This window comes from Lynx canadensis, chromosome A2 (genome assembly GCF_007474595.2).
Source record: "Lynx canadensis isolate LIC74 chromosome A2, mLynCan4.pri.v2, whole genome shotgun sequence".
Classification (NCBI taxonomy): Eukaryota; Metazoa; Chordata; class Mammalia; order Carnivora; family Felidae; genus Lynx; species Lynx canadensis.
This window is the reverse complement of record NC_044304.2, coordinates 154,556,007-154,570,304: the sequence shown is the minus strand read 5'-3', so window position 1 is coordinate 154,570,304 and position 14,298 is coordinate 154,556,007. Positions and strand designations below refer to the sequence as shown.

Here is a 14,298-nt window from a genome sequence, read left to right as displayed (position 1 = left end):
TGTCAAATGATAACGAAGATTATTGTAATAAGGAAGACAGATTGTGCTCGGCTCTGAAACAAGGACAGGTGGGGATTTATAGCCAAAGAGCAGGATGAGGGCATCGGTGGATGGACAAGTACTAAGAGCAGACATCAAGGGTAAGTGGGATTCTTGCTACACTGGCCTGAAATGACTCGCTAAGGGCAGGTCAGGGACTTAGACATCAAAGCTGGGTGGAAGACCTTGATCCGAAGTCAAGGGTGATCAGATGTCAAGGGTGGGGGATGATTTAGCAAGATTCTTTGCTAAGACTAGCTGGGCAGGCTCAAGACAGAGTGGGGACCAAGTTCAAGTCCTAATCAAAAGACATTCAAAGGAGCCTGACTAAAGTCCGGTCAAGGAGTGAGCCTTTGTCACCGGTCAGTTGTCTTATGGTCTGTTCCACATTGTGAGTTTATCTTCTTGATTTCTCTTGTTCCTCTATCTCCATCTTTCTCATGTGCTGGAATGTAGTCATGAGGCTTCGTTAGATTCATGGTAGTTACTTTGGCAGGAATAATTCACAGGCGGTATTGTGTATTTCAGATTATATTACATCAGAGGCACCTGGGTGGCTTAGTTGGTTGAGTGTCTGACTGTTGATTTCAGCTCAGGTCATGATCGAGCCCCACACTGGGATCCGCACTGACAGTGCAGAACCTGCTTGAGATTCTCTCTCCCTCTCTCTCTCTCTCTCTCTCTGTCTCTCTCGCTGCCCCTCCCACGCTCTCTCTCAAAATAAATAAACTTAAAAAAAGATTATATTACATCAGAAGGTGCATAATTGTTGTACTATTGGTGATGCTCTGTTTGATTACTCAGTTAAGATACAGACTCCCAGATCTCTCTATTGTAAAGAGAAATTTCCCCCTTGATAATACTTGGGTCCTCTGTGGCAAAGTGAATATCTTACTGTCTAGTAAACTTTTATCCAGTGGCTCCATTGATAAACTTTGTATAAATCACTTATTTTATTGGGGGCTGCAAAATAGTGATATCCAATTCTATTATTCCTTCCACTTTTATTAGCTATTTCCCTTCCTTCCCCTCTTGTTTTGAATATCACTATGGACACATAGAGTGTGTTCTGTTCATCATGTTACCAGTTGTAGTCATTATTCATTTTGGTGCTCTAATTGTCCCACATTTGGCCAGGAAGAATCCCTTCTATATCTCCTATGTTTTTGAACACTTCCTAGTCTTTTGGCACAAGTTGATGCCCCAGTTTCACTTTCTCTGCCCCAGACAGTGAATCAGCCATTTCTCTAAGAGACAGAAAACATGGTCATCCTTCTTGGTTACCCAGAAGCAAGGTGTCACTTTCCCTACCCATTTAAAAGAAGCTTAAGAATAGCTAATGGATATTAGGTGCTGTGTGCCCGGAACTTTGTTTTCCATGCATCACCTCATTTAATTCATGTGCCAATTCTTTATGGTAAGTACTCTTACTTATCCCCATTTTATAGATGAGAAAACTGGGGCGTGGAGAAGTTAAGTAAATTGTACAGGGCCACTCAGTGAGCAATTAGGGGAGTAAAGAATTAGAATTTAGATCATTCTGATTCCAAAATCAGGCTTGGAACCACCATGCTATATTGCCAATTTTGCTACCAAAAAAAAAGAGAACTACTTAAAAAGAACGGAACTTCATAATATCTACACTTAAAAACAGAAGCAAAAACCATGCTTGGTGATGACAGGTATTAAGCAAAATTTAAAGAAGGAAATCCTTGATGGGGCACCCAGGTGGCTCAGTCGGTTGAGTGTCTGACTCTTGATTTTGGCTCAGGTCATGATCCCAGCGTTGTGGGATCAAACCCCTTGTAGGGCTCCTTGCTGAGCATGGAGCCTGCTTGGGTCTCTCTCTCTCTCTCTCTCTCTCTCTCTCTCTCTCTTTCCCTCTCCCTTCCTCTACCCCTCCACCCCCCACTCACTCTCTCTCTCTGAAATAAAAAATTAAATTAAAAATTAAAATTAAAAAAAAAAAAGGAAATCCTTGAGAAATCTGGTACCTTTCTCATGATTTCTAAATTGCCAATAATCACAACTTAGCATAACCCAGGTCAGGCCTGGAACATGATTAGAAAGCTTTCTTACAGCTCAACTCAAAGCCTTATCATGGAATGAAATAGAGCAGGGACTTTGGACCAGTTTAGTGTTCAAAGCCTTTTGAGCTTCCCTCACAGCTACCGGTGGTTTTCTCTGCTCCTGGGGTGGTGTATTCAGAGCTCAGGCTGTCCAGGTTATTGAAAGGGAGAGCGAAGGGAGGGAGGAAGGGAGAGCTGCTAGGATTATGTAACTGTCCCTTTTCTCCTGTCCCAGGGTGCTGGGAAGTGAGAGGGCAGCCGCCTGGAGGAAGGGGCCCCTTTCTCTAATCTGCACAAAGGTGCCTTATTGGCTAGCAGGGGCCCTCTGTGACTGAAGTTCTTCCTGTAAGAAACTGACTGTTCTGGGTTCAAGGGCGAGTAACTCTCTATTATCTCTTAACGAGAGAAAACTTCCTCCTCCCCACAGGAATTTCCAGTTGTAGTTATTAGCCTAGGTGTAACCTGAAATTTAAATGTAATTACATTTCTCTTAGAGCTAACCTACCAGTTTCCTGCTTTCCTTCTCGGGAGGAGAGTCTTTGGCCTTTTACTCCTTTTGTCCTTTTCCACTTTGACCGTAGAGTCCAGCTGAACTTGTGTGTGGGGGGGTGGTGTTTAGTGAGGACGCTTAACCCAGGACACCAAGTCTCCAGCTTGTCCTTCCCCCGCCCCCCAACCCCCAGCCCTGAGTCTTTGCCTGGGGCAGCAAGAGAGTGTCCCAGCGGTGGTGAGGTGGGTGGCAAGGAGTAACAGGGGGTGATGGGTGGGGGCCCATTAAGATAAGGAGGAAGAATAAACAGAAGCAGATGTGCCTTCAGCCCAGGTCTCCAGCCCACCGGAAAACAAACAGATGGCAGCTTGTCTCCAGGGCGGGGCCGGCCTCCTTGGAGCCGGGAGCTGGGCTGGGCTCCCTGGTCCTCACCTCTCCACTGGATCTTGTCTTCCTTCCCTGGCGACAGGCCAGAGGAGCTGTCCCTCCACACAATACAATATTCACATTCCATCTATCACCGATGCCAACGACTCCTCTCCTTTGGAAAAGATGTGCACACACCGCCCGTCTGTGAACCACAGAGAGAGACGCCGTACATATGCACACACTCTTCTGGACTGACATTCACAGCCCCGAGGTGACTTTAATGCCCTGGAGTGACGGACTCCTAAAGTTAGGGGCCCCTCCATAGGATGGACCCTCTGGCTGTAAAGTCCCCTGGCTCTCCAGGCTGTTTTGGGCTACCCAACCCCAATCCAGGAGGGATAAAAGATCCAGGAGGGATAGAAAGTCTGGACATTCAGGCTGTGCAGGGCCGGGGCTGAGGCTGATGATGCTCTCGTTCCACAGCAATGTTTCCCTTTCAGAAGGGACCTGAAACTGACTTAACATTCTCAGTTTTTAATATTACCTGAATAGGTGCAGAGTTAACCCTGGGTATTCACTCTCTGTGCTTATAAGTAGTCTATAGTCATAAAACTGAAGGAGGGAGAAGGGAGGAGCCAGGGTCTTACGCCCCCAAACCTCAAGGATGTCTCCGGTAGGGGGTTTCTGTTTCTCCCAGACAGACCTGCTGTGACCTACTGTGGTCCCAGCTTCTGCTGGATGACCCCTGGGCTCGGGTAACGCTGCCCCATCTTCTGTCCTAGTCTAGGGGGTGATGGTGGCTTCCTGCTGTTGCTCATTGCTGGTTTGCCTCACCCTCCCTCCTGGAATTCTGGATTCTTCTATCCTGGCAAGCTTGAGGTGGGAGGCAGTGTTTCATAAAGGTGGGGAACGCAGGGATCTTAGGTGGGATGTCCCCAAAGCCAATGCTAAGAAGGAGATTTGCAAGCAGAGAGTTTATTGGGGAGCATGCCCCCCAGCAGCAGCTCTTAGAAGTGAGGGAAGCAGAGGGATATGTTGACATGCGACAGTTGCAACAAAAACTCTGAAGCCAGGATGGCCCTTCGGAATTGTCCCAAATCGAGGCAAGGGATTTGATTTTTGTACCCCACCCCCACCCCAGCACGGCTGAGTTGGATGGGGGCCGCCCCAGGAAGGGGCCAGTGTTGGACGCGGGGTGGCTCCCTTCAGGCAGGGCTATTCCTGAGGGACTGGCTGTGAGCTGTCATCAGCCCTGAAGGGGAACCTGGACAGAGGCCACAGCGTCTACTTCAAGTTCAAAGCCCACTTCTGCAACTTACTAGTTATGTGACCTTGACCCAATTCCTTATCTTTCTTTAGCTCGTGGTTCAGTTTCCTTACCCGTGAACAGGGAAATTGTGAGGATTAGCTGAGATTGGTTCCGTGTTCTGTAGGGGAGAGAAAGTCTCCACCCCTCTGCTGGCTTCCCCCCAAGGTCGCTGCTGTAATCTGTTTGGTCAGGATCCAGGACGCTGTTTCAGACACTTTTATGAGGGGGGTGGGGCTCTTGTGCAATAAAGGGTCGTGTGCCCAGGTGTGGCCTTTTCTCTCGCTTCCTGCTCCCAGGGGCTGGGTAGGCCTTGCTCTCCTCACTGGGGACGGAATGAGGAAGCTGAACCCTGGTCCTGCTGCAGGCTGGCCTCGTTGCCCTCCCTCTTCTTCCTCCCTGGAGCACTGGCTGGTACAGGGAGCTGGGGAGCCAGAGCTCTAAATCCTGGACTGAAGCTGAGCTTCAGTCCTGTCATTGAGCTCGGAGCCCTGTCCTGAGGTGGTGGTGCATCAGGCTCTGTGCTATAGAGCAGCACCCCAAATTTCTTCAGGGTCCCCCAGGTACATATGGAGACTTCCTCTGGGCAGGTCCTTCCTCTGGGCAGACACAGCCTCAGGAGTGCTCAGTTTAACAAATAGATAGCGCCTTTGTGTAAACTAGGAAAAGGCCCCCAGTCCTCTTTGTTCAACTTGAGGTGCAGTGCGCAACCTGCCCAACCCTATGGGGTGACCCTGAATGAAGGCTCCACTAGATGCCACGGGTTCTTGCCCTGCCTCTGCTTTGCCAGTTTTCTCAGAACCCACCAGATCTAAGGTGTAGCCCTGGATTCTAAACATTTTGTGTGGTTTATGCGCTTCTTCTGGACAATCAAGTTCTATGCCAGAGAGCCTATCTCCCCACACATCCAACCTCTCTGCCTCAGAGCCTTTGATGCTACTTTCAGTGATGGCATTCATAGTTTCCAGTGGGTCCTGGAACTGCAAGGGAGCAGAGAGATTACTGGACATTGCTGAGTGGCAGGGACACAAAATCTGTTCCAGTAGGGACAGACCCCCCAGTCACAGAAGCACCCCAGCCCCGTGAGTCTGTCCCACCGATCAGAGCACATGCCTAGGAACTTGGGTCAAGCGTCTTGTCTGTGAGACATGTTGCTGGAGAGGTGGTGCGGGCAGAGCAGAAGTCAGGAGCCAGATGACTTCAGGCTAGACTTAGCTGGATTTGCTCGATCCAGAACCAAGTGTTGACTCGTATGACTTTCCTTGAAAAAAATCTATATGGGCACGATGGGCCTGCATTCCTTCATGGAAACACTTGACTGGAGCTGAGCAGTGTCTTCCTCAGTAGAATTGTAGGGGTGGCCCTAACCCTGGTTTCATGGGGGAAATTATATACTCCACAGCCTGAGTTTGAATCCTGGATCACTTATTAGCTGTGGGACCTTGAAAAAGTTATTTCTCTGTGAATCAGTTTTCCCACCTGTCAAATAGGATGATGATATGATAGTACCCATATTACAGGGTTGTTATAAGGATTAAATAAGTACTTATAGCAGCACGTGGCACATAATATACATTAGCTATTACAATGACAACAGGTGAGTTTCCACTGAGTAGGCATTTATGTAATGTTTCCACGAACATCATTTTATTATCTTAATGACTTCCAGATTCCCAGTGACAGATTGTAGCTGGCCTAGAGGAACCCAAGTTGGGGAAGTCACTCTTTGATCCATGAGGCCCCCTTGCCCTGAGCAAGGGAATCTTCCAGACCTCCCAAGACATGGGTGGCCTATGGCCATGACTCGTGATCTTTCCTGCTTGGAACTCTGTCCCTTCCGGGGATATGCAGGGAAGCAATGTGAAGTTACACTTCCTGTCAGCCACTTCTAAGAGCACATCCTGATATCCCAAGGCATCCTCATTCCTCTTGTAAGTCGTTAAAATCTGTCAACAGCAGTCTTGGTTACTGGGCGTTTTTATTTCCCGCCTGATGCCTGCTTGGGGTAATGAGTTCCATGAGCTTACCACCCACGGAGTGAAGTCAGATTTTCTTTTATTCTTCCTAAACAGAATTCTCTCAAGCTTTAAGCAGGGCACCCTGGTCTAGTTCAGGATTTGGTGAATGCGTTCGTGACCAGCCTCACCTAACATTCATGATCAAACAGATGTGATTCCTTCTTGGCTTCTATCTTCCCAGATGGAAGAACCCTCAACATATTTCTCTGTATTTTTTTTTTAATTTTTTTTTTTCAACGTTTATTTATTTTTGGGACAGAGAGAGACAGAGCATGAACGGGGGAGGGGCAGAGAGAGAGGGAGACACAGAATCGGAAACAGGCTCCAGGCTCTGAGCCATCAGCCCAGAGCCCGACGCGGGGCTCGAACTCACGGACCGTGAGATCGTGACCTGGCTGAAGTCGGACGCTTAACCGACTGCGCCACCCAGGCGCCCCATTTCTCTGTATTTTTATGGTAGCTTCCCTATTTCCTTGACGACTTTGGCTGGCCCTGTTTCTAGGTTCCCACTGTCTTTCTTGAGCTTTAGTAAGCGCACTGGACAGAAATCCCTCCCCCACCGCATACTGACCCGATGCCACATTCTGTTACGCTTGGATGCCCTTCCAGGTACCAAATGAGAATTTCACTTCAGTACATGCAAATTGCAGTCATTTTGCTGAAAACCGGAACAAGAGGGTATGGGGAGTTGGTGAAAGAGAAGAGAGTCAAAGCAGCACGCAGAGCACAGCCAGAGGATTTGCCGTAGAGGTGTGGGAACAATAAAAGAAGGTGAGATCTTAGAACCCTGACTCAGAACTCCACCCCGAGGCCGCTGTACACAATCCAGTCCTTGCCCCCTCACCATGGCCTTGGGTGCCAGGCTGCATCAGTCAGAGCGATTTCCTTTTCTCAGTTTGCATAAAGCCATCTCATGGACCAGCGGCTGTCCTGCCCAGGATGGGACAGCTGTGTCCTCTAGAGGGGAGCGCAGAAAAAGCCAGGTCAGAGCAAGGCACTGGGTCCTCCTACTCTGACATAAAGTTCTTCTCATCGTTCGTCCAGTATTTATTGAGCATCTCTGCGCAGCACTGTTTTAGGTGTTGAGAGGACAGTGGTGAGTAAGACAGACATGATTGCTGCTCTCATGGAGCTTACATTATAGTCAGGGGAAATAAATAAACAAGGTAAATTTAGACATCACAAGCATCACGATGGTCTAGATCAGGGTTGGCAAATCCAGCCCTTGGGTCAACTCCGGCCCTTGGCCTAGTTAGTAAGGCCCGTGGGCTAAGAATCATTTATATATTTTTAAGGATTCTAAAACAATACAAACTTCTAGGAGGCATGCAAACCCTCATTATCTACTCTTTTTCATGACAGGAAAAGTTTGCCAAGTACTGGTTTGACAGTGACTCAAGGTGGTAGGGTGGTCTAGTGACACATCAGCTGCTTCCCCAGCACCCATCCAAATGTCTCAAACACATCGTAGCCTTGAGATTTGGGTGGTGGCATGGGGCTTTCACCGCCTAAGCCTACTAATTAGGGTCCTTTGAGCACTGACTGGTTCAGGGTTACACCAGTTAGTGTGTGGGATTCTCCTGGGCTAAGGGACTGGTTAGGTGAAGTCCAGGACTTTCCTTTGAGTGTTGGAGGACAAGAATCTCTCTTTCTGGATGAGGTTGGATATAGATGCGAGGCCAGGGATTGCTTGCAGCCATATTGCTGCATGAGCCATATTGAGCATGAGGATAAAGGTGACCTGTTGAGGGGAGCACCCAGAGAATCACAGAAAAATCCTGACTATACCCTGGCTGGAGCCTGATTTGCTTCTGGACTTAGTTGTACAGCCAATAAACTCCCTTCAATGTTTAAGCCGATTTAGGTTTCTTGTTCCTTTTGACCAAAACATCTTAACCGATATAGATGGTCAAGGAAGAAGGAGGTGATGATGTTTGAGCTGAGATATGAATGGGAGCAAAGAAGATCTGGACGAAAAACCTTCCAAGCAGAGGAAAATGCAAATGCAAATATCCCAAGATGGGTATGAGCTAGGCACACTGGAGAAGTGGGAAGGTCAGTGAGCCATGGGGAGAATGGTATCCGGCGAGGGAGAGGAGCAGGCCAGGTCTGGCGGCCCAGGAGAGGAGCTTCGCTTTTGCTCTAAATGCAACAGGAACCCACTGTTAGTTTCTTTTTAAATTTTTTAAACGGATTTTTATTAACATATAGCAGTACAGTACACAAGGTTTAAGGGCACAGTTGGATGAAATGAACACCTACGCACATATCCATAAATCTCTGTCACCCAGATCAAGAACGTTCTCAGCCCCCACAAACCATGTATGCAATTTAAAATTTTCTAGGAGCCACATGAAAACAAGTGAAACACAGATGAAACTAATTTTAATAATGTATTTGATTTTAATTCAGTGGATCCCCAATATTCTCTTAAGGCATAATCAGTGTTAAAGGTGTCAGTAAGCTGTTACTTTTCCCAAGTCTTGCAAATCCAGTGTGACTCTTACATGGACAGCACATTTCGATTTGGACTAGCCACATTTCAGGGCTCAGCATACACACACGGCTAGTGGCTACTGTAGGAACAGTGCACGTCTAGAGAGTAAGGAAATGAAGCAAACATGGTCCATTGGTCAGAATGGAAGTCATGTAAATGTAAGCCACTGACCTTATCTCGGTTTAGAGTACTGACTCTTTCATTTTATTTTAGTGAAAAAAAGTTCCCACCCATTCTCAGTTCCCTACCCTATATTCCTCCAAGGTCTTACACACGACACAGCATTTTCCTACCATCAGTGCTTTTCCTTCCCTTTTGGGCTCTCGTGAGTGGAGCTGTCCTTCTGCTCATTCTCAGGCACTATTAAGTGTGGATAAGGAAGGGAGCCACAGCTGGTGACCCGTGTTCATCCCCCCGTTCTGTTCTTACCTTCAGGACTGGCTTTCCTGGCAGCGAGTCAATGGAACCCCTTCTTCACACACAGGTGTATAATACTGGAGCTCACCTGTGTTGCAAGGGGACGATCTGAAGGAGCAATGACTAAGAAATTAACCTAGTCCTTCTGGATTTCATTCTAACTGTTGGGTGTGTCCTGGGCGCCAGAATCATAGAGCAGGCCTGCTTTCCTTCCTTTGATGTATTTAAAGAGCCCTGGATTTGCAGCCACAACACTGAGTACTAGTCCCACAGCCATCACTAACGGCAGTATCACTTTGGGTGTAGGGTTTAGCTAATCTGAGCATCACTTCCTCTGCTGGTCAAACATGAGTAATAATACCTGTCTTATAGGTTACAGTGCTTACCAGATAAATCATACAGTCTGAAACTGTAAAGCATTACACAAATACAAGACGCTAACCTTTACAGCAGGGAACATGATGCAGGACATACAACAGGGGGAAAGGCCCCTCTAAGATGCTCAGGGCAGGAAGCACGTTTCTTCCCCTCTGCCCTCTTGCCTTTGCTCTTCGCCCACTCACAGTTTGTAATGGCGTGTGTGTGGCTTTACAAGCAGCAGGCGCTCTGATCCAAAAGAATGACTAATTGAACACGCTCCTGGTATTTTGGTCCTTCATACACACCTGTCCTGGGCTCCTGGAAAGGCAACCCCCAAGGGAAGCCTCTTGGCCAGGTGTCCGAAAATGTTTCCTCCGCAGGCCGGTGGCAATTCCTCCGCCGGCGGGTAGGTTTCCATTGGCTCCGGGGGCGGGGGAGGGGGGGGGGGGGAAGGGGTCCCCTGCGTGTATCTTTTATTGGCTGACTGTAGCTGGGACCAGGAGCCACAGGCCCTGCGCAGTTCACAGCCCCGGGAATCTCTGAGGGCTGCTGGCGCCTTTGCTGCCTCCTGTCCCCAGGTGGCCAGTGGGAGCGCCCTCCACGCCCCCTGGGCCCTTCCCGGACTGCTCTTCCAGTCCCAGGCCGGGCACCTACAGCCTCCTCTCAAATCGCCTCCTTGGGGGAACCGTCCCAGGCTAAACCCAGCCATTACCAGTCCCTTAATGGACACATTTCTGGTCCCCGGCTCAGAGGCGGGGCATCAGTCCCCGAGCCACGCACACGAGCTCTGCCTTTGTCACTTTCTCAAGCTCCGCCAGCTGCGTTAGAATGCTCAGGCTTCTTAACTCTTCTCCCCGTGAAACACAGGTCGGAGGATGCAGTAAACCTCCTGGCTCCTCCCCGAAGAACTCTGGGACTTCGATGCACTGGGCCCCAGCCAACAACCGAATAAAGTGGAAAATTTTTTCATCACTTACAGAAAGTATTTTCACTCGGCAAAACGGCAGCTCCGGCCCCTCTGAGCAAGCCCGTTTTAGCCGCGCCGGGCAAGAGAGCACCCGTGCAGTTGGCGGCGCTTTCCGGAGGCTGCTCCAACCCCCCTCCCACTTCCCATCCCGCTGTCATTGTTCCCCCGCCGCTCCGGGCCGCGCACCGCGCACCCCGCACCCCGCAGCCCGGCCCCGCGCGCCCGGGCAGCCCCCCGCGCTCCGGACCGGCTGCAGCCGCCGCGGCTCGGGGCGCCCCTTCACCAGCCCGGGCCTCCGCAGCTCGGCGGGGGCGCGGGGGCGCAGGCGGGGCCCGAGCTGCCAATCCCCGCGCGGCGCACGTGCGGCACGTCTCCGCATCCGGCCCCCGCCCCGCGCGGGCTCCGCCGGGTTTTCGGGGCGGGGGGGGGGTGGGTCCCGAGACAACCCGGGCTGCGCCGGCGAGGGGGGTGCGTAGGGGGTTGGAGGTGGGACCGCGCGGGGGTCGGGAGTGTGCTCGGATGGGGGGGGGGGCTGGGCGGTGCGAGCGGCCCGTGGGGGGGGCGGTCAGTGGGGTGTTGAGAGGCTGTGAACGCGCAGGGGGTAACGGGGATGCCTAAGGGTCGATGGGGTGGGGATCGCAGGGGCGGGGCAGTACTGCGCGCCGAGGGAGTACCCCAGGGCCTACCGGAGGGTCCGCCCGCAGCTCGACCACCTCCCTAACCTGTTAGGGGAGCGCCGGGAAATTCCCCAAGCCCTCTCAGCCCGTTTCTGTCCCTCTCTGTCACTAGAAAGTGAGCTACGGACGGGTGCAGAAGGGCCTGTTGTCCACCGCCAGCTTAGCCGAGGGCCCTAGGCGGGAGGGCGGGGGGCCGGCGAGAGGGGGCCTTCAAATGCTGGGCCCAGAGCACCTGTTCAGGAGACGGCAGATCATTTTAGGCCCCTTCTTCACTACCACCCTCCCCACCCCCGCCTCGCTCCCTCACTTCCCTGCATCCCCGCCGTCTCCGCCCCGAGAATAGGGAGCGTTTTATTTCTGGTTGTGACTTTGAAACGCAGCCATCCAATGTGTTAGCCTCTCGGCGGAAGCCCAGGAATCAGAGCTGTGGACTTGACAGAGCGCAGAGCGGGGCACCGCCTGCAGGGGACTGGCCGTCGCTGATGGTCCACTCCGAGACGGAGCTTGCCGATTGCCCCTCAGTGTGCTGGGAAGGAGGAAGGCGGAGGGGCCGACGGTCTGTATACACAGCGACATCTTCATTCCCCGCTGTGCTGCTTGGACCCCGGAAAGTTCCGCGTCCCACCGTGGAAGCCAGCTGGATGTCGCTGTACCTCGCTGAGAGTGCCCCCCCCCCCCCAGCTGCACCGCTGTTTTACCCTCCTTGAAAGGCTGTAACAACTTCCGGAAGAGGAACTCCCTTTGAAGTGTGGGCAGCATTTCGGTTCCTCTGACTTCTCCTTGTCTCCTTTGATGTGGAATGACGCCAGGCTTAGCAGAGACTGGCTCCTGGGGACCCATAGATCAAACGCCACCCCCAAGTTCACCTCCAGCAGGACGGACATATTGAAGGGCAGACTGAAATACTCTAGAATCTTAAAATTTTCCATTTCCTGCTGTTTTTTTTTTTAATTAATGCTGTTCATATTTTTCAAATGTATCATTCAATTCTTGATGCCTGTGAAATTACAGTGGAAAACCTTGGGCCCAAGTGCTTTATCTTCATTATGTCATTTACTCCTCACAACTACTCTCCCCCACGCGGGTATTATCCCCCACTTTATAGGTGGGGAATTGAAAGCCTAGCTGTCTGAGACCCTTTCTTCTTAAAAAAAATTTTTGTTTTTAATGTTTATATATTGTAGAAAGAGCGCAAGCAGGGAAGGGGCAGAGAGAGAGGGAGACACAGAATGTGAAGCAGGCTCCAGGCTCTGAGCTGTCAGCACAGAGCCGGTCGCGGGTCTCGAACCCAGGAACCCCGAGATAATGACGTGAGCTGAAGCTGGACACTTAACCAACTGAGCCACTCAGGCCCCACTCTTCTTTTTTTTTTTTAATGTGCTATTTATTTTTGAGAGAGAGCATGAGTGGGGGAGGGGCAGAGGGAGAGGAAGGGACAGAGGACCTGAAGCACTGTCTGCTCTGAGCGTAGTGAGCCCCATGTAGGGCTCGAACTCATGAACTGCGAGATCATGACCTGAGCCCAAGTAGGGCGCTCAACCAACTGAGCCACTCAGGTGCCTCTAGAGCTTTCCTTCTTGAGCACCTCCTCCGCTAAAAGCTAATTGGGTGAATCAAACAAATCGAAACCCACAAAGCACAACAGTGCCTGGCACACAGTAACTGCACAGTGAAAAGTTATTGATTTTTTGGATGACTGTCGCCATTACGAAGAATAAGCATGAAAGTTCTATCGCGATAGCAAGTTCTACAGCAATCGTAGGCAGCAGACCTTGATGCGTTCTTTCAGAAGCATTCAGGGTTTTGTTTTTCCCTGGTGAGAGCTGTCTCTAAATGGTATTGGGAATTGGACTCCAGAACAAGTTGCTCCAAGACAAACTATACTGAAGTTTTCCCACAGAGATTTGCTCCGGACCTGATCTGTCCTTCCTTCCCAACTGGAGACGTTAGCAAAAACACGTTAGCAAAAACATGCCTTTCAGACCTCAGCTGGGTGCTTTGATGCCCTGGAGTTAAAATGGAATGTGTGTGTGTGTGTGTGTGTGTGTGTGTGTGTGTGTGTGTGTGTGTTAATGACATGGAAATGGTAACTTGACTTTGACATTATTTACCAAATCATTTACTTTTTTAAAAAAGTGGGGTTTTTTTGATTTTACAAAGTAATGTTCTTTTTTTATTTTAAAAAAATTTTTTAACGTTTTATTTATTTTTGAGACAGGGAGAGACAGAGCATGAACAGGGGAGGGGCAGAGAGAGGGAGACACAGAATCTGAAACAGGCTCCAGGCTCTGAGCTGTCAGCACAGAGCCTGACAGGGGGCTCGAACTCACAGACCACGAGATCATGACCTGAGCCGAAGTTGGCCGCTTAACTGACTGAGCCACCCAGGTGCCCCCAAAATAATGTTCTTAAAAAACATTTTTTTTTTTTTGAGAGAGAGCACGCGAGCACGAGTTGGGGAGAGGCAGAGGGAGAGGGAAAGAGAACCTCAAGCAGGCTCCCTGCCCAGCAAGGAGCCCTACACGTGGCTCCATCCCACAACCGTGAGATCATGACCTGAGCCGAAATCCAGGGTCCGATGCCCAACCGCTTGAGCCACCCAGGCGCCCCTATGTTTTAAAAGTGCTGCCTTGGCGGGGAGAGGTCCTCCTGAAAGCCCCCGAAGTTACGAGACTGACTAGGAATCATCTGAGCGGGGCAGTGTGGTGGAGCCTGTCCTGGGCCCGGGTGTGCCCTGGGAGAGCCGGGAGGACGGCGAGCTGCCCCACTGTTCGGCGGTTAGCACGGGGAGGGGGCAGGAGCGACAGAAGCACTGATAACAGCGCCGTGAAGCACCGATGAGGCCTCTCTTTAGCCGAAGGCTGGGGGGAGGTCCAGCACAGCCAGGCTTTTGCTCTTAACACAAAAAGATAGAGGAACGTATGACGGAGTCACACGTGGTAATAACAAAAATAATAACAAATGGTATTTACTGAATCCCTACCATGTTCTGAGCGCCGCACTCGGGCTTCACAGGCCTCACATCACTGGACCCCATGAAGTAGGCAGGTGACTGTCAGTATTCCCACTCGGCAGCTGGGAAGGCAGCT

At 50.6% G+C, this 14,298-nt stretch overlaps 1 long non-coding RNA gene across 1 annotated transcript; it reads right to left on the bottom strand.

Annotated features, from left to right (window-relative positions):
* Positions 1 to 8,464: 8,464 nt before the first annotated feature.
* On the bottom strand, positions 8,465 to 11,931 carry LOC115509256. Its single transcript, XR_003967274.1, has 2 exons — positions 11,255 to 11,931; positions 8,465 to 10,491 (listed from the first exon to the last, which is right to left on the bottom strand). It is a non-coding gene; the product is annotated as an uncharacterized LOC115509256 (long non-coding RNA).
* Positions 11,932 to 14,298: the final 2,367 nt, after the last annotated feature.